Source organism: Aristolochia californica, unplaced genomic scaffold (assembly GCF_029961685.1).
Source record: "Aristolochia californica isolate CCGP_79_NKW_82.1479 unplaced genomic scaffold, dmAriCali1.0.hap1 SCAF_5, whole genome shotgun sequence".
In the NCBI taxonomy this organism is placed as follows: domain Eukaryota; kingdom Viridiplantae; phylum Streptophyta; class Magnoliopsida; order Piperales; family Aristolochiaceae; genus Aristolochia; species Aristolochia californica.
Genome location: NW_027182214.1, coordinates 6,128,562 through 6,134,561, shown reverse-complemented (window position 1 = coordinate 6,134,561; position 6,000 = coordinate 6,128,562).

Here is a 6,000-nt window from a genome sequence, read left to right as displayed (position 1 = left end):
GACTCCTTAATATCTTCTTCTCAATCGGATCCCACAGTCTATAACCGAATTCACCGGTTTTGTAACCCAAGAAAATACACTCTTTCGTCTTGCTATCAAGCTTAGCTCTTTCATCTCAAGGAATGTGCACAAATGGTTTACAACCAAATACCCGTAAGTGTCCATAAGACACATCTTTGTCGGTCCACACCCGCTCGGGAACATCACCATCTAGTGCATGAGAAGGTGAGAGATTAATCAAATGGACAACGGTATTCATCGCTTCACACCAAAATGCTTTTGAAAGCTACGAATGATAGAGCATACACCGTATTCTCTCAGCTACTCCATTCTGCTGCGGGGTTTTTGGCACCGTTCTTTCAAGCTTGATTCCATTAACCTTGCAAAAAGTTTCAAATGGCCCGCGGTACTCACCACCATTGTCAGATCGAATGCATTTCAATTTATGACTTGTTTCTCTTTCAACTTCAGCAAGAACCTGTTTGAACACTTCCAAACCTTGATTCTTTATCTTCAAGGCATAAGCCCACAGCTTTCTAGAATGATCATCCACGAAAGTGACAAAGTAAAGAGCTCCTCCAAGTGTTCTATCACCCATAGAACAAAGATCGATATGAACCAAATCCAAAATATTCGACTTCTTAGTGGTAGGACTTCTCTTGAAAGCAATTTGATGTTGCTTACCCACCAAACAATGCGTACATGATGTCAGAGATGTACCATCACTCGGCACACAATCCTTTCTAGCAAGAATTTGAAGCCCTTTCTTACTCATGTGACCTAACCGCAAGTGCCACAAATCGGTTGAGTTACCTTCTACCGCATTCACCTCGCCACACAATGTAACCCGCGTTGTATCAAGCGAGCTTGATTTCTCACCCCAAGCAACCACAAGAGAGCCTTTAGACAACTTCCACTTCCCCTCACCAAAGTGGCTACGGTACCCTTCATCATCAAGAGCACCAACAAAAATCAGATGAAGCCTCATGTCCGGCACATGCCGAACATTCTAGAGAAGTAACCTACACGCCACATTAGTCTCCACAGATACTTCTCCAATGCCGGAGATGTTGCATACCCCATTACTCCCCATTCTAACCTTGCCAAAATCACCTTGTGTGTAAGAAGTGAACAAGTCACGTCGAGAAGTGACATGAAATAAAGCCGCTGAGTCTATCACCCAAGTGGAGTCTTGACTCGTGAAATTGACAAAACCAGCATCACTTCACTGTCATATGCAGTGGCAACGGTGCTTGCCTTCTCATTCTCATCAGATCTAGGTCTAAACTGATCCCTCTTAGTCTTTTCCTTCAGCTCTCTACCCTCAGACTTTATGTGTCCCGGTTTGTGGCAATAGTAGAAAACAATGCCCTTGCGAGATTTTGATCCCCCTTTCGACTGATCGTTGTTGTCATGACTGTGAGAGTTTCTATTTCTACTCCTTCCACGATTCTCAGTGACATGAGCAGATGACTCTTTTGTAATGCCCAACTCTTTACGCCTCAACTCACCATTGAGCATGCTATCTTTTACCATGGCAAGAGTCACAGTACCATTCGGTGTCGAATTGCTCAATGACACTACAAGAGTCTCCCAACTATCCGGTAAGGAACTCAAAAGAATCAAGGCTTGTAGCTCTTCGTCCAAAACCAATTTCATAGTAGCCAGTCGATTCACACAATCCTGGAATCGACTCAAATGCTCACTTACTGATGAGCCCTCGTGATACTTCATGTTCACAAATTTCTGAATGAAAAAGGCTTTGTGTTGGCCGATTTTGCGCTCATACAAACTCTCGAGTTTCTCCCTCAACTTCTTGGCATCGGTTTCGGTTGAGACATGATGAAATACCGAATCATCAACCCACTGTCAGATCAAGGTTATAGTTTTACGGTTGGATAAATTCCAAGTAGCATCAGTGGTATCCCCTGGTTTCATACCCATTACTGGTTCATAGGCATCCTTACAGAATAGGAAATCTTCCATTTTGGACTTCCAGATGGAGTAATTAGACGATGACATCTTAATCATGGTACTCTGATTTCCCTCCTCCATCCCAGAAATTTACTGATAAATTCATAACAGAAAAAAAAATTACTAGAACGGAATTACTAGGACAACGTCGGACTGATCGCACGGCAAAACTCCTCCACTCCTGCCGGCAACAGCAATGGCGTCGCAAGGTTACGGCAACAACGAGAGTCCCACGGACTCTCCCTTCTCTGAAAAACAGCAAAAAACAGAGGTTCGGCAAAAAAAATAGAGTTTCGGCCAACAACTCCGGCAACGACGAGTCTCTCTACGGCAACGGCGAGCTACAGCAACTGCAACGGCGTCGTTTTTCTTGAGCTCGGCTGTGGAAATAGAACCCTAAGCTCTGATACCAAATGTTGGTTTTTCTGAGTTGAGAAACGACGAACCAGAGAGAACATGGACAAAAGTGACGAGGGTTTCAAAAAAATTCTTGATTATTCAACAGTAAACTTAGGTTACAAGAATTTAAATAGTTCAAACAAAGAATTACAAAAAAAGGTCTAAACAAAACCTGTATTTACAATTAAGTCCTAACCAAATCGGGACCCAACATGTTGGATGCAAAAATTGTAACAAGAAATTAGTATTACTGAAAATGAATCTGAATAGCTAAAATTGGATTTGGCAAAACCAAAATTGAAACTAGTGGAACTAAAATTAAATCTAGTGGAGCCAAAATTTAGCACATTGATCAATAGTTTCAAAATTGAGGTAGATTCTATAACTAAGGTATCCGACTGTCAAAGCATAGAGGTTTTGTCAAATAGTTAGTCAATTGTCAAAATATCAACTATCCAGTTGAAAGCCCAATCGATGATCAAGATCAAGTGGATCGTAACAAGGCCACCCTAAGTGCAACTTAAAGTACCACATAAGTAAAAATATTGACAAATAGGTGATACACAACACAGTAGGAAAGCTCTACCTAAGAGAATTAGGTGGTACTATTTCAAATGAATAAAATGAGGTGTCACGCTCACATAGGAAGAAAAAAAAGGTTGCTAAGTTTCTTTTTCTACTTACATAAGTACTTAGTCAAGGGAAGAAGGAGGAAGATGAGGAAGAGAAACATAAAGAAGAGTCATGATCTTAATTCCATAATCTCAAATCTGTGGCAGTCAAGTCCAAAGAAAGTAGATATGCTTGCCATCCATCATGGAGTCGTTCAAAGCGAAAAGAGGTCCCTTCAAGCCCCACATTAACAGCTTATTCAAGTTTGATCACTCGACAAATGAAAAAGAATTTGACAGTGTTGAAATTGTCCACTAAAGTGGACGAAAAGAAAGTGCCAAAGGCCTTCAACTAATCAAAGAATATCATACACTATGTTGATCTTTAGGAACAACTTCTATAATGATTATAGATGAAGAACTTCGCCTTAAAACTCCATCAGCATGTCCTCCTCGTCCTTAAAGCCCCTTGGTGTTGGCATTGGTGAAGCAATATGAGGAGCATTACATTAGCTCTTCTCAAAAAGATGTGAGGAATCTTCAATTATCATGAAAAGAAAACTCACCACAACCAACTTCTCCAAGAGTTAGTAGATCCACCATAATCGTATAAGAAATTTTTTTAGAGGAGCAAGTTGTAGAGCTGCAATAAATGATTAATGAAAGAAACAAGTAAACTAAAACAAGAGGTGCTCAAATTGTACCAAAATTTAGTCATTATTGGCAAATGTTGGAGAATCTTCTCATCCCAAAAATCCTCCTCAACTTTGCTCAATTTCAAAAGACACTTATTTTACTCCAACAAAAAGTCAAAAAAATCTTCAACATGCAAAAGGAAACATCTTGTCAATCGACTCTCTCAAGTTGATCATTAAAAATGTTGTTTGAGGCCTTCATTATCGAACGAAGCACAAACAACATCCCAAGCCTATGTTCAACCTGCAATAGGAGATTCAAAACTCTAAAAAACTACTTGGATACAAGCACCCAAAGCAAAATGTTGCCCACTTCATCAAAACTTGCAACAATACAGAAATGATAAACAATTCAACTGCTCACTAAAAAGAATTGTGTTTAATTAATTTGTTAAACTAGCTTCGCTATCCATTAATAGTTGGCAACAACTCAAATGAATTTATGAGCCAATTTTATAGCACTTATAGAAGTGTCACATTGGTGGAGTTCACCAATACCAATCAATTGAGAAACAAAAAAGTAATCAATTACATCAACCGTTAGTGGGACTTGAGCTTAAATTGCAAAGATAGCACAAACCTCTCAACAAAGATGGTAATCTAAATGTGAAAGCAAGGAATGAACTAGGGTTTGCTCTACTTTCTTCAAAGTGAAAAGGACAGAGACTTCCAAGATTTAGGTATAGAAGCCAACAATTTAGAGATTTTGATTGCTTTTGAAGGAAATGGTAGTACACCTCAAAACTTGAAAAGACTGTTAATTCACATGTAAATCATAACGAAGTTAGGGGCAAACATTTTTGCAATAAAGTAAGTTGTTGGTGGACTCAACATCACACTAAAGGAAAGACGAAAAAAGATGTATCTCTTTCTAACGATCATGTTCCAGAAATGTTGAAAGAACTTCTTGAACAAAGCCCTTTAAGTCTTCCTTCTCCAAAGCAGGCAAAGAAAGTTAGTAAAACAAATGATAAATGGTATTGCAAGTACCATCAAATGGTTGGACATCCGATAGATGATGTTTCTGTTGAGCCAAATAGCTTCTCAAGAGGGGGGTGAATTGAGAATTACAAATTTAAATTTTACTTAAGGCAAGGATATATAAAACATGCAAACATGCAAATTTAAAAGTAAAACATTCACACACCACAAGGATAACACAATAATTTTTATTAACGATGTTCCCCTATTAGTATTCACCGCCCAAGAACCTGTGCTTGGGAAATTCCACTAATTTAGCCCTATTAAAGGGAATTTACATCAAAGAGATTACCATTCTCTTTAAGCCATGAGTAGCTCAAATATATGCTTTTACAAACAATCTCTCCAAGAGATTGGCTAGATTCTAATTGTAGCTTGGCTCTTTCTATCTAGACACCAATAGGTTCCAGATGAACATTTCTCAAAAGAAAATTACAAAAAGAAAGTGTAAAAAAAACTTACACCCTTTGTTACTTGGAGAGAAACTTCTCCTTGAGAAATCTAAGTCTCCAGTTTTGCAACACAATAAAATGAAGGAGCGTGTCTAATGCACATGCAAAGGAGAGAATTTGAGAAAAGTGTGGGATGTTCATGTATGTATGGTAACTCTTTATCATAAAAGCACTTTTGAAGGATTTTCAAAGAATCGAGAGAAAAGCTTAAGAATATGCCAATAAATTCTCATTACCTCCTTAATTGGGGTTTGGTGGAGTATTTTTAAGTTTTCCAAGCCAAACTAACCATTTTTTGCTCGTTTGTAAAAGTTTGTGTTTACATTGATCGACCACTGTAAAGTGATTGATCGATAAATCCAATGTAATAATTTTTCTTATTGATCAATATCTTCCTGTTAGGTCTAACATTTTAATTTGATTGATCAATGCCAAAGTATGATCAATTATTTTTCATTGACTTGATGTAATTTGTGTATTGTTAAGAGATACCCATGTGTGTAGGATGGGATGCCTAGTAAATAAGGAGAACTTTCATAGAGATGGCATAGAATTATAATTATGCAAATTGGTGAATGTCGTCTTACGTGTTTTTCCTTTAGAAGCATGTACCTCTAAGGGCATTATAATCATTGTAAATACCTTTCCACAACTATAAATACAACCTCAAGGCATGGGTAGAGTATTCAAGCCTCTTCCTCTTGGCTCAAATTTGTCTATACACCTCTCTCTCTTTTTCTCTTCCTTCTCTCCCTTGGTTTTTTCTCTCATCTCTCCCAAAAGCTAGAATTCCTCTCTTCTTTCCTTCCCTTGAGATCTTTTGTGTCTATGTCTTGGCCCTAGAAATCAATATAATATCAGAGTGGGCAAAGATCTGAGATAGAAAAG